This window comes from Cololabis saira, chromosome 13, assembly GCF_033807715.1.
Source record: "Cololabis saira isolate AMF1-May2022 chromosome 13, fColSai1.1, whole genome shotgun sequence".
In the NCBI taxonomy this organism is placed as follows: domain Eukaryota; kingdom Metazoa; phylum Chordata; class Actinopteri; order Beloniformes; family Belonidae; genus Cololabis; species Cololabis saira.
In genome coordinates this window covers 32,912,458-32,926,068 of record NC_084599.1, presented here as the reverse complement: position 1 = coordinate 32,926,068, position 13,611 = coordinate 32,912,458, and the positions used below count along the sequence as shown (strand labels likewise).

General features: G+C 40.6%; 1 protein-coding gene across 1 annotated transcript in view; it reads right to left on the bottom strand.

Annotated features, from left to right (window-relative positions):
- Positions 1-13,611, bottom strand: part of lrp8 (low density lipoprotein receptor-related protein 8, apolipoprotein e receptor) — a 210,945-nt gene that overhangs the window by 139,369 nt on the left and 57,965 nt on the right. The window lies entirely within an intron of this gene.

The window sequence follows — 13,611 nt, the reverse complement described above, 5'->3', positions numbered from 1 at the left end:
AGACAAATGGCCTCATTAGTTGTGATTGGACCAGGGGAAAGTAGTTTATCTAGAAAAAGGCAGAAAGAACCATCCTACTATGCACTGTACAATGAAAGGGGTGGAAAACTTCTCTATTCATCTTTCAAATAAAACAGGAAGAAATTGAGAGACTATGAGCCACACTCAGTAAAAAGATCAGTGGTTGTTGATTTTTTTCATTTTTATTTTAAGGAATCTCATTGCTTTCTTTATGATGCTTTTCAAATAAACTGCACACAGTCTTTGTGTACCCGTCTTACGGGAAGGAAATAGTGACTGCCGGCTAAGTGCTTCGGTTGCTTTTGTGTAGCCGCTCGAATAACGTTATGTTGTTGTGCTTTCTAAATATACTGCTGCAATCAAATCAACAGAGGAGCAAACAGAAAGGCGAAAGCACCACGGCAGTGAAAGTGTCTTAGTATATGCTGCACAAACAAAACAGAGTATAGAAAAGCTCATCGGCAAAGTTAAACACACAAACCTCTGTAAATACTGAAGAGATAAGCACATGCTAACTGTAGCACTGTAGATATGAACAGAGAGACTCAAATGAATCCAGGCATAATTGCATCTGTGTACTAGGGATGGGCGGTATGGACAAAAAAATGTATCACGATAATTTCTGGCATTTAACCCAATAACGATAAAAAAAATACCAATACAAAAAGTGTCATCAACGGGAACATATTCTTTCAGGCTCCTTCCTTTCTTTCTTTCTTTCTTTCTTTCTTTCTTTCTTTCTTTCTTTCTTTCTTTCTTTCTTTCTTTCTTTCTTTCTTTCTTTCTTTCTTTCTTTCTTTCTTTCTTTCTTTCTTTCTTTCTTTCTTTCTTTCTTTCTTTCTTTCTTTCTTTCTTTCTTTCTTTCTTTCTTTCTTTCTTTCTTTCTTTCTTTCTTTCTTTCTTTCTTTCTTGCTCATTTCTTTCTTCTTTCTTTCTCTTTCTTGCTCATTTCTTTCTTCTTTCTTTCTTTCATGCTCATTTCTTTCTTCTTTCTTTCTTTCAGGCTCATTTCTTTCTTCTTTCTTTCTTTCAGGCTCATTTCTTTCTTCTTTCTTTCTTTCTTTCTTTCTTTCTTTCAGGCTCATTTCCTTCTTTCCTTCTTTCAGGCTCATTTCCTTCTTTCAGGCTCATTTTCTTTCTTTCTTTCTTTCTTTCTTTCTTTCTTTCTTTCTTTCTTTCTTTCTTTCTTTCTTTCTTTCTTTCTTTCTTTCTTTCTTTCTTTCTTTCTTTCTTTCTTTCTTTCTTTCTTTCTTTCTCTTTCTTTCTTTCTTTCTTTCAGGCTCATTTCCTCAATTTATCGTTTTTACCGTGAGATGACAAATTCTTACCGTGGGGAATTTTTTTGACGGTTTATCGTGAATGGTAAAATATCGCCCATTTCTACTGTGTACGTGGTTATAATCTGGACAGTCACCATGTAAAGGTTTAAGCTGCAATGTTTGGTCCATCAAGCCAGTTTCCAGTCAAGATCCCCCAGGTTTGCGCTATTAAAAGACTGATATGCTGTACCACACTGGCATTGCGAGAGCTTAAAGCAAACTGAACAAATGAACAAGATTAGTTTCCCTTCAATAACTTAAACATTAATTGATACAACAAAGATTGTCATTTCCCTGGCAGTGTGAAGTGCAACAGAGTTTAACACCTGTCACATCCCCATCAACATGGCTTCAACATGTCTGCAATGTTGCAACAACGCAACGTGTTTCTTATCCACCCATTCACACGTCAAAAGGGCTCACCGTGCCGAGGTCCCTACCCAACAGATGTACTGGGGCCCGGGTTCACACCCCTGTCCCAACCATTAGTGGACAATCTGCTACCACGACCACACACAGTAATGGTGACAAATCACATCCGAGTGGGTTTCTGGCATGCTGGTGGCACTCCATATGGCCAGCAAGAGAGGTGAAATGTGGCAGTCAGAATTAAATCTTGATGGGAAATTTAGGACTTAAAAAAGACGATCACTCCTCGATTCCACTTGCCCTCCATCAATCCATGGATCACTTCCCCTGCTGATTAATCATTATGGATGGATTTGCTCGATATTAATGCTAATAGTGCTAATATTGGTGACACCAATTTACCGTTGCTGTGGCAAAGAAACTTATTTTATAGTTTCTAAAAAAGCCCAACTAGCTACTCTTGTAGTCTATGAAATTTCAGTACATAGTCAAACATCTTAAAAACACTGGAAAGTGGAGTTTCACAACTACGTCCAAGACAAAAGGATGTTCTACAGAAATAAATGGACTAATGGACGGATCAAGACTGCACCAAAGCAAGTAGACACTAAGTTTTGGAAGCTATGATCACCATCTCTTCTCACCTTACAGGCATGAAAAATGTTCTTAAGACTTCAGTTTATTTTTACATTAATAACTTGACCCTTTGTAATGTAAACCTTTGATGAAAAAGCCTCAATTTTGGCTGAACACACATTTGTTTATAACAGATCATGTTAAAATGTCTGATATGTAATTGTTTATATGGAGTTTAATGTATTGAAAGAGCAGTTTTCAAATTTAGTGTTCAATTCAAACCCAATATACATCTCTGGATTTGTTATATGAAATATGACTTTTAGAAACCTTGTAAAATCTCAGATAACCTCCTGGGCGAGCCACATCCAGTAAAGCCTCAGTCAAATAGCAGCATATGCCCAAAAGCAGAAGAAATTTAGCCCAATCAAAAGCTGCTACTTCATTGCTAGTCCTTTTGGAGGCCAAATTCATGGGAAACCCGTGTACACCTTTGATGACCTTTGATGTCTCACCAAATAACTCCACAGCCACTGTTAATTACACAAAGACTGTTCCACCATGGGTGACCATCTTCAGCAAAAAAAATAGTACAAGAACAGTGGGAGAGTTGACCTACTCTGAACAAACATTGCTTTGCAGGCACCGGATCCTGCTATTTTGCAAAAAGTAACACAAATTGTATTGCATCCTTGGACAATGGTCATGCTAGCCTCTAAAGTCACATAGCTGTAAAAATGCAGGAGGAACCTGAACTGGAGCACTTTTTTCCTTTTATTCAGCAATGTGTAAACTGCAGCAACAACAGGTTAAAGGGTTTATAATGTAATAATAATATAATTTCAAATCAAGTGTTGATGCTGCTTTTCATCCAAATAACTAAAAGGAAGTTGTTTAAAACATTAGACTGGTTTAAAACAAGTTTATTTGATAGATTCCAGTTTGGTTCTGTAAATAAACAGTCCTCTATAGTTAGCCATGGTGTTCCGCAGGGTACTTTACTTGGACCACAACCTCCCAGAATCTTCCATTGCCAGGCAGATGACACTCAGCTCTACTCATTCATGAAGCCAGAAACCAGACAGTCTGGCTTGTATCGAAGATATTATGGCCTGCTCAACTCTTATTAATTCAGATAACACCAACGTTCTTGTCATTGGAGCTGAACACCTGAAAAAAGAAGCTATCCAACTATTGTGCAGCACCTTTAAGAGTTTTAGACATCTTTCACCAAGACTGCTCTCAGAATACTGCTTGCAATTTGACAGGCAGCACCATCTCCTCTCTAGAAACCAGCTTCCCTTAGATACCCTTTCTACCTTTAGGATTTAATATAAAGCTTATAGCTACGGCTGGTTGGGAACACCCTGATTCATCCTGCTACAGTAGCTGGTGTTTTAGTTAAGGCAAGTGTCCTGAGACGACTTTCGTTGTGGACTAAAAATAAATAAACTGAATGAGAAAAAAAAATATTTATAACAATTCTACTCCAACTGACAGACCCGATAACCTTTTCAGACTTCAGATTTTTAGAAAAGTGCAAAAAATATATCCAAATGTTCCAGTCAATTTTTAATCAGATTTTGGAAGCCATTCAGCTGCCCATCAGTGCAAACCCTTCAAGGCTGACAGCTGACCCTTTGATGTCAAAACACGCCCTTTGGCAAATATGAGTACACTGGGAGTGCTGATAAATTATACAAAATGTTTTTTTTCCTCATGCATTTTCATCCAGCTCAAAAAGGACAAGCAAGGTTAGGGGGGATTTCTTCAAAGCTCTCCTCTGATGCTCTGATGTGACGCTGACATGATTGAGATTTGACATCTTTATGAAAAAAGAAAAGAAATAAATAAATCAGCCACTGACAAATAGAGTTTTTAACCACTCTTTTATAAAGCTACCATATACAGTAGAAGCAAGCAAAAACTGCCTGGGGATACTGGGGGTGATCCGGTTAAAATATGAGCTTTGTGAAACATACTGAGGAAACAAATGTCCACTGTAAATTGAATTATTTACAAAAAAGGGATTTTATTTTATGCAATTAATCTATATTTGAAGGAACAAGGATCGATCGTAGTGTGAAAACAATGGCGCTCAATATTTTGTCAGATCAGCAGGAATCTGGAGAATCTTCAACTCTCAGAACATTGCGGGAGGGAGGTTTATATTCTCCCAAGCTTTTATTCCTCCTAGCAGCCTTTTAAGGAGATCAAAGAGTCGTGTTGTAAAACTTATGCAAACAAAGGGTGTCTCTTTTTTTTTTAATTTTAAATAATGCTAATCACGTCCTACTACGGCGCAGCTAAAACCATCCTCTTTAACAGCTTAATATCCCCATCTCATTACAGCATACAGTATTTCCTGTATCGGCGGCAGGCGGCTTATGGAGCTCAGCTCTATCGATCCGTCTCAGCGATGGTTAGGCATGCCTCTGCTGAGAGGAGGCAAAGGGGAGAAGCAGCGAGGCATTTACACAGACTGAGACGTGGTTCTCTTTTTCAGTGCAGTAATGACAGCAAAGAAATCTCATTTCACGATTCACTGCCATGTTTGCAAAACCGCATCGGCAGAGGAACAAGCTGAACAAAGCTCTGAGGAGGCTCTGGCGGAAAGTCCACCTGTCCAGGTCCATGACACATCGACACAAGAGGTGTGAGATTTAACAAAATGGAAAACCCACAAGCCCGGGCGCCTGCGAGGACTCCAGGACAAACGTTGACAACAGCTGATTCTTTGGTTGCTAATGGCTTATTGATTGAAGTGGCAATCCAGACAGATTTCCTTCTTGAAAATCAGCCCCGTGCACATGGATGGAGCAAACAGTGATCAGATCACTCAGCCTTAGAAGCAGTCGTTCTTTTTATCAAAGCCTGTAGGGCATGAACCAATAACCACTGTTACCACTTTTCTTTTTTGACTTCATCCTTTATTCACTTGAGGCTTTCTTAAGATGATCAACACATCTGAAACAAGGAAATTGAGACTTTCCTTGTTCTCGAGCAAGTTAAAGGGGACCTATTATGGCATTTAATGTCTTTTTTAAACAGGCCTTGAATGTCTTAAAAATAAGCTTTTGATTGTTTTTTCTATATAAATTAGAAATTCAGCCTCTGGGCCATGTCTTTATCTTTACCGTTTCTAACCTCATTATCTATGAGGGATTCTGAGTGGGCGGGGAGGCTATGATAATGATCATAGCTGCCTGAATGACTCGATACACCGCTATGAAAAAATGGCGGAAGCTCCGGCCGGCGGAGTTGAGCCTGAATTATGGTTCTGCGTTAAATCAACGCAGACCCTACGCCGTAGGGTACCGCGTAGCCTACGGCGTACCCTACACCGTAGGCTCTGCGTTGGTGTAACGCGGAACCATAAATCAGCCTTTACACTGTGTCATGCATGCGATGCGAGCGATCGTCAGCGACAAAATCAATTCCATTGCTTTATTTTCTATTGGGACTGTCCTAACTGGCCGCAGCTCTGCGCCATTTTAAGCTGAACATTTGTCGAATGTCGCTCGCGTTGAAAGCCGGTTGACAGCGCTGTAGGAAACGGTCACGGATGAGGAACGGCTGATCCAGTTAGTTGAAATGAGAAGTTATCTCTATGATTCCTCCTCATTTCACCACAAAAACCTCAATAAAGTGGCAGCTGGCTGGAGGGAGATGGACAGAGAGCGCCCAATGTCACGCAGTGCAACGCGATAGTCGGACGCTCGCATGCAGTTACACGGTTTTATAGTTGTGGGCGTGGTTTCACGCATCGGAGGCTCCTGTCGTGATGTCACGTCAGGAGCAGAATCTGAACGTAGAAGTCACATGACACTGGATGGATCATCCGGGCGGCTGTACAGACACTGCAGAATTTGGTTGCTTTCCTCCTTCTCTGAGTTGGCAGGCTGAGGGGAGACCACTTTATGTTAAAGCAAGAAAAAACGTGTTTTTCATAATGGGTCCCCTTTAAAGGCGGGAATATACTCTACGCAGGTGGCTGCGTATCCTGCGTACGTGTCTGTTCGTCTCCCTGCGTACGTCGCGTACCACCCGAGTAGAGCCCGTCATACCGGTGGTGACCGATAGGGGGCAGTAAGCAGAGCAACAGTTGGAAAAGCTACTTATATTAAGTAGCAGAAGTAGCAGCAGCAGCAGCGGTAGCAGATTAGAAAAACGAACAAGTTTACAGGACAATATTGGATGATGTAGGAGATTATAACATCGTGTGAATGTGTTTGAATGTTTGTGGTGGTCGGAGGGGCCGTTTGGCGCGATATGGCAGCCACGCTTCCTTCAGTCTGCAGGGCAGCTGAGCTGCGGCTGCAGACGGAGCTACCGGGAGGATGTGTGTGAATGAATAATGACCTCGGTAAAGCTCTGGGTGCCTTGAAGGAGCTATATAAAACCACAGCATTATTATTATTATTATTATTACTCTTTATTAATTTGTATTATTTATTTATATTACTTTTTTACCCCCTTCCCTGTGTGTCTGTGTTGCTGCTACGTGAGTTTCCCCGTTGAGGGAGTAATAAAGGACTATTTTATCTTATCTTATTATTATTGCTTATTATCAAAAATGGATAGTCTGTCCAGAATAATTTATCCGGCATTCTCCTTACCCATCTCAACAAGAATGACGAAACAATAAATCCAGTTAATTTTAAGTTCATATGGAGAAGTAGATGTCAATATATAAGAAAGATTGACATGGTAAAAAACTATGATGATGTTGAATGTGATCGATTTCAATATTATGAATGGTGTCTTGAAACTGAAATAGTTACAATCTTTCCTTACAAATAGACATTCCATCTGGTTTATTGTTCCTAATATGATTCCAAGTCATTCATTCATTTGCAAGTCATTCAATAGTATTTTTATTGAAAAACAGAGTATTTAAAATAAAATAAGTCCCGTCAATTGACTCCTGGCTCCCGGCTCCGCTTCCTCCCGGCTCCGCGGCTCGGCGCGTACCTCCGCCGGGGCTCCGCCGCCGGGGCTCGGCGGCCGGGGCTCGGGGCTCGGCGGCCGGGGCTCCGGCATATTTTACCGGACAAAGTCCGGCAATTACCGGACAACGGAAACCCTGAGGGGAACCTGCATGGGGAACTTTCTCCAGGGGAGAGCAGCAGTGCCAGCCGGGATCAGACCGGGAACAGCGATACTAGCGGCCAGAGCGAGAACTGCAGGTCGCGTACGCGTTCAGTGTCTTTTTGAGAACGTGCACGTCGACGCGTCAAATGTACGCAGGATACGCAGGATACGCGTGACGTGACGTCACACGTATCCTGCGTCGCGCGTACGCGTTCTGAACGGCAAGTATATACAGCCCTTAAGTAATATAAACCATGCATCAATCAACGTACTGCGATTTTTAAAATTCTGTTGGCTTTCTGGTTTTTAAGTCTTTTTGGAGAAAATATGCTATATTGGCTTCTTAAACCAGAGAGATTAGAGATCAGAAGATCTCCAATAAACTTTAGATTTTCTTCACTGAGCGGAACATCATCACCAATTTTCTCCTGAATTCCAGTCCACATAGGGGTTCCTCTTGCTGTAAAAAATATAGATCGAGTGCTATTTTCATTAATTTCCCAACATGTACATTAAGCTGGATTCTAAGGATCAGATATCCCAATAATTTATTTATTTGTGACATCTGCATTCAATTTCTGTAGTGCAGTAGGCATACGGTATCAGTGTAGCCTGCTCTAATATCCTGTCTCACAATATCCTATCTAAATACTATCTTTGCCATGATAATAGCACATAATGAGAGTAAAGCGACCACACAGTATTTGTGGAAACGTGTAGAATGAGCAGCAAAAACGACCATACGTTCAGAGGACGATAATCTGCTGGAGCAGCCAAATGGCAGCGTCCCATACTTACAGTTCTCCCGACAAAAAAAAAAACTATATACACTGCACAGAAGTAGCATGCAGACACATGCACCCTTGCACATGCACATTTTGTGTTCAAGTCATTATGGCCAGTTACAATGGGATTCCTGATGGCTTCAATTTTCACAGTGACTGAAGCCAGCAATGAAACTCAGTCCAGTGTGTCCAGATTTACAGATAGGGAGGTTATTAGAGGGCATGAGTGTGGTTGCGTGCGTGTGTGTGTGTGCACGTTTTTGTGGATGTGTGTCTAAGCGAGCAGGGCCTTCCGTTCTTGCCAGCACTGGGCAGGGGATGAATGGAAGCCCACCATAACAGCTTTTCCTCCCTCTGCACTGTATAGCATGTGCCTTCTCCGCTCCTTCCCATGGACCAAAGCCCATCGCTCACCACTTCATATGCAACATTCTGGTGTCCAATGAGTGTCTTCATAAAAGCTACAGAGATAATTGCTGATCTAAAAGGCAGCTTCAACCCCCTTTTCAGCATCTGCCTTGAGATCTAAGCGTCTGATCTTACTCCGATGTAAAATAAATAGAGTTAAAAAAAGGAGGGGTGTTAAACAGAGGACTAAGTACACCCCGAGCACTAAAACCAGATTAATTAACGACGCAGGAAGTGTGAGTGAATTGCAGCAGGTGTCCCTCCAAAAATGGAGTTTTTCCAGATTATGCAGGCTTGCTTTTCATTGGAGCGTGGAGCGCTGGTGTGCCTCAGATCATTTTAATGCTGCATGACCCAGTTTTGGCCACGCTTTAGCTGTCGGCCAGATGGCCTCACATTTTACTCTAGAGTACTTTGTAAACAGAAGAACTTCATGGTGGATTCAATGACACCAAAGTCCCCAGGTCTGAAAAAGCCGCCAGAACCATCACCACCCACCTCCTCGTTTGACAGTTGCTATGAGGTGTTTGTGCCGGTAGGCCCTGTTTGAGCATAGCTCCTGGCATTAGAGCCAAACATTTCTACGTTGGTTATGTCTCTCCAAAGGAGATCGTCCCGGAGGAAGTTCTGTAGTTTATTCAACTGTGCCAACCTGCTGCTATTTTATTTTTTAGAGAGAAGAGGCTTTCTCCCGGCAATGATTCTGAACAAGCCATACTTGAGAGGTCTTTTCCCTTAATGCTCCGTCATCTATAAGTTGGATATTAACAGGGAATTGTAGACTCTTGGGTTTTTGTGTTTTGTGTATCAATCAACCCTTGTAATTCACTCGTACTGTATCGTTAGTGAATCAACGTGGCCTCATGACCTTTCCTAGATTACTGGGCAGCAACAATTGCTTTCCTAAATCGCTGATGCTGGTCCTCTTCGGCATTGTGTTAAATACCTGACAATTGCTGAAACTTTTGCTTTAACTGAAGTAGACAGATCTCCTGATGGTCAGCTAAACATGTGCATCTAATTAGCAACAAGATTCCTCCTCGTTAGCATCTTAATTACTTAATTAAGATGCTACTTAATTACAGAAGCAGTTAAGATATATTCAGATTTTTTTGGGGGGACAAAACTTTTACATTTTGCCTTATTTTTATGGTTTTAAAAAAACACCAGCCTAATACTAGCACCGGGTGGACATTTGTAAATGCATTAAAAAATGTGCACTAAGAAATGTATTAAGGTTCACATCTTTATGTAAAAGAATGGATCCACAGGCTTAGTGGACTTATCGTTTTCAAATGCATGGCAGCACTTGTCATAGCTGTACGCACAAACAGGGCGCTCTGCAGCCAGCAGCAACCCAGATTAAGGTCAGCACAGCTCTGTGATATACAGTATTAGAAAAGAGAAAATTTGTTGTTTGTCTTTTTTTCCTATATGGCTGTGTTAAGATACACGCATCTAAATGTATATGTGCGTAGGCAACCGTTAGTAGGCCACGGAGTCCCTCGGGACTGGTTGGAGTCATGCATCTTTTAATAAACTGCAACTTGAAATAACGTCAGGCAGAACAGCTCATAATACTCTGCTTTTGATTGCGTAGCTAAAAGTGGCCATTTACAGCTTAGTCATCAGACTCGAGCAGGTTCTTACAAAGTTGAACTGAAATAATTGTTTCAGTGAAGCGCAACATTTCAATATAAATATGTAAGCTTTTTTTTTTTTGATTAAATAAAATATGTGTAAAATGAGAGAAAAAGCAGGACACAGAAAGCTTTGATCTCCGCGCGGCCAGAGGGCTGATGGCCGGACAGCGAGCTGCCTTGACCTCGCCTCGACGCTGTGGTGCCTGCCGGCTGAGATTAGCGTCTGTGTTCTTGTACCGTATGAACGTATTACTTCAGCCATAAAAACAAAAACAAAATAAATCCCTTTCCATGTTTGTTTATTGATTTTTACAGAAAGATAGAAGCTTCTTTTCTATCATGAACAAACTCGCCAGCTCAAAAAGAGAGCCAGTTCTCCAAAACTCACTTAACCTCTCAGGTAACCTAATACGCAGAGGTAGCGACAAGAATCATGGAAAGAAAAGGGAGAGGGATAACTGAACATTTCTCGTCGGCATGGATTAAATATGACATCTTTCTGCATCGTCGATATAGATTTATTACTAAAAAAACAGAAAGCAAATGGAAAAGTCCATCTGTTTAAGAATTTAAGGGAATGGATGTGAGACTGAAAGACTATCTAACAAGAATTCAGCTCTGCAGCATCAAGAAAGTTGCGTTTTCCTCCTGGTCCTTGTATCCTCTGCTTTGAATGAAATTTAAACTTCATATTGTCAATGCTCATTTTAAGAAGACTGCCATGTGTGCTATGGCCAACATATAATGCAGATTTTTAAAACTATAATTATGTGTCTAAAAGCGAAAGCAGAATTGTTAACGATGGGGATTATCCCTCTTACAGACTTTAATACTTTAATTCTGGGCTTTGATACTTTTTTTTAACCTTAATTGACGACTGCAATCTCGCTGACAACGCAGTTCTGGACAATTTTAAGAGATTATTCACCTCATTTCATATTTTATATAAAATGTACTTATTTCATTACATTTATTCAGTTGAATGTATAGGACTTTAAGAGCTAAGAATTAAAACATGACTACCCATCTAAGAAGTTAGAAGTCTGTGGAAACCTCCCCATATCCATTCACTTCACGAAAAATCTCCCTCGTGAAATGGGTTTGGTTCTGCTCCCTTTTAACCATTTCCACCAGTTTAGAACAGACCAATCACACTATTTTCATAGTCCATGGATTTGGTTTAGCGCTGTTGCCAATTATTTGAAAATGGCTGAAACGTCTATACCAAATGTTAAGTTGCACGTACAATAAAACCCACAGGGCTCGCTTCTTCCATCTTTTATGCCTGATTTATACTGAAGAGTATTAGGGCCATGCAGGAGAAAAAATATTTGAGAGGTGAAGATTTTTTTTATTGTGCACTTTGAGAAAAAACTTGAGATTTCGAGAAAAAAGTCAAAATGTCGAGATTAATGTTGAAATACAATTTCAAGAATAAGTAGTTTTTTCTCAACTTTTCAGCTTTATTAACGAAATTTTTACCTTTTTTCGAAATTGTACTTCAACATTATTCACGACATTTCGACTTTTTTCTAAACATTTCGACTTTTTTCTCGAAGTGGATAATGAAAATAAAATCTTCCTCTTTTAAAATATTATTTTTATTTTTCTCTTGCCTGGCCCTAATACTCTTCCGTAGATTCATTCATCCTCTTTATTTGATTAAATAATCTTAATATGCTGTTGTTGTTATGATCAGGCACATAGGAAAGAAACAGTAGCCTGTAATAAACACATCTCTGCTGCAGGTAGAAATGAAAACAGACAGCGTTATCTGAGAAGTAAACAGATGTGCCATCAGTGCACGTTAGTGAAGAAATTAACAGTGACAGCGATATATGTTCGCCGTTGCTGGGTGTCTCACAGGACGTGGAGGAAAGCCAACAGAGGTGGGCACAAAGGGAGAAAAGAGAGGAGACAAAAGACAAGACGGAAAAAGGGGGGAAATCATGAGATAGCGACGAGAAAAAAAAAAACGAGTACTGCATTAAACGAGCCGTGATAACGTCTCCTCATTTCCTGTCTGTCAATGGATCTACTGTACACCTCGACGTCTCAGCTTCTCCTTTACGACACTAAGAGTTTCAGAACAAAAGCATGAGAAAAGAGGAGAACAAGCAGATGGCTCTGATCTCGTGTCAAGAAAGAAAACCTCGGCAAGATGTGGGATTAAAGTGCCGCACCGAAGATGCAGTAAACGAGACGTGAACGTCCCAGCAGTGAAGGGAGGCGGACCGGTGCAAGCGTACATGCGTGAAAACATTAACATTAAAAAGTAAACGCTTACGTACAGAAATAAAACTGCTCATCAATAGTACATGTTTAAAACAAGATGGAAATCCTATTGCCTTCAATAAAACATCAAGCTTTTATGGTCAGGCTTTAGAAATTACAGCTCCGAAGCTGCAAATAATGATACAATACAGTAGAGAAATTACATGAATTGGAGGTATATAACTCATTAGGACCATGGAAAAAGAGCCCTAATACTGCAAAGTACCATCACAGCAATATAGTGACACAAGTATGACTGTATTTTGGGAAGAAAATGCATCTACAAAACAGATGGGAGTAGGTCTCTTAACATTTAGTTTAAGAGACCGGCACAACCATCCAATAACGTACACGAACAGACACTTAAATCGCTATATATATATGACCTCTCATGATCCTCGCACTCCCTGTGTAACCAAGTGGGAATGTTCTCATTGCTCTGACTCTGCCGGAGGGCACTTTACTTTACTCGAGTGGAAATGAAAGCGCATAAAACACATTCCCCATTACGACGCAGGGAGAGACGGGCAAAAATATTCCAATGTTATGCAAGGGAGAGCGCTCAGGGCACGGCACAAGTCTTTTCCTGTATGCTAATTCAACATCATTAAATATCATCAATAATGCATTTACCTGAAGTTGATATCACAATAAGTCGCATCAGTGCTGTAGATGGTTAAGTTGAATAATGACTAGGGGTCCCCTGGTTGTTTAGTTTTGCAATCATGTTTATTCTAAAAAAAAACTTAAAACACATGCATAAAATAACACAAAAAAGGTGAAACTGTATTAAAAATCAAACCAGGTGCTCAGAGGTCCCCATCTGTATGTGATTCAGAAATTACAAGTACAAATTAAAGCTGCAAGCAGCGATGAACGGGCCATTGCACCCTTGTGCACGTTCAGGCGTGCTGCAGTGGAAGCGCTTGTATGACTTGCATGTAGATTCTTCAGGGCTGGACATTTAGCGGATGACACCACCCACGACTCTCTATATCAAACCATTCAAAAGTTATGGCAGAAAGTAGAAACTATCAGATATCGACCAATCAGATGAAGGGGCGGGGCTAATTTGCACCAATTATGGCCAAGGACTCAAAACAGAGTCAGATGACGCCACCC